The sequence below is a fragment of the Rhinolophus sinicus genome, chromosome 18, assembly GCF_057876585.1.
Source record: "Rhinolophus sinicus isolate RSI-liver-muscle chromosome 18, RSI-T2T, whole genome shotgun sequence".
Classification (NCBI taxonomy): domain Eukaryota; kingdom Metazoa; phylum Chordata; class Mammalia; order Chiroptera; family Rhinolophidae; genus Rhinolophus; species Rhinolophus sinicus.
This window is the reverse complement of record NC_142518.1, coordinates 32,132,018-32,133,003: the sequence shown is the minus strand read 5'-3', so window position 1 is coordinate 32,133,003 and position 986 is coordinate 32,132,018. Positions and strand designations below refer to the sequence as shown.

Sequence of the window (986 nt, the reverse complement as noted above, 5' to 3'; positions counted from 1 at the left end):
CCAACTACTTTATACATATTAACGCATTTAAATCTTCAAACAACCCTATGAAATAGATAGTATTATGATGCCCATATTTCAGATGATGAAAACTAAGGCACAATGAGGTTCAGCATCTTAACCATGGCCCCATGGTGTGTTAGATTGCATTATTTGCTAACAATTTTTCCTTCTTGCCTTCTGTTATCACTATGGAAGAAGTATTTTTCCCTGTTCTGTTGACATAGGCTTTTGCCAATTGAATGTTAGTTGGCATGACTCATGTAGAGATTTTAAATGTGCCTGTGTGGTTTGACTTTCTTTCTTGCACTTCTGCCATCCACCATGAGTAGCTTCTCCAGAATGAGGAGTTATCTACATATAGAAAACAGACCAAAACTCAACCTACAGCCTGGAACCAAGCCCAACTGATCCCAACAGAGCCACAGTCAATCCACTGGCTTGCAAGTGAGAAAAATATTAGAGATTTGATAGTTATATGTTGCACAGCATTATTTCAGCAAAATCGTGATTAATATTCACAGCTAAAATAAGGCACAACCAGAACTCAAACTACAAAACCTACATTTGATTTGAACCATTTCAAATCAATCCGAGCCACTGCTCTAAAGGTATTCAGCTCATGATACAGAGAAGATTAGCATGGCCCCTATGCAAGAATGACATGCAAATTTGTGAATCATTCCATATTTTTAATGTACAGCGTAGAGAATATAGTCAATAATATCAAAATAACTGTGTAGGGTAACAGACGGTTACTAGGCATCGTGGTAATCACTTCATAAGGTATATAAATGTTGAATCACTATGTTGTATACCTGAAACTATTATAATATTGCATATCAACTATAAATAAATAAATAAATATTCTCGGTTCACAACTATTTGACCTGGAATATAGGCTACCTGTGCTCAAAGTATTGCAACTTGAAAGCATGTCTAGGATATAAAGGGGATAATATTGCTACCATAAAGAGTACCTCAAG

General features: G+C 35.8%; 1 pseudogene; it reads left to right on the top strand.

Annotated features, from left to right (window-relative positions):
• Positions 1-596: 596 nt before the first annotated feature.
• On the top strand, positions 597-694 carry LOC141569771 (U6 spliceosomal RNA; annotated as a pseudogene).
• Positions 695-986: the final 292 nt, after the last annotated feature.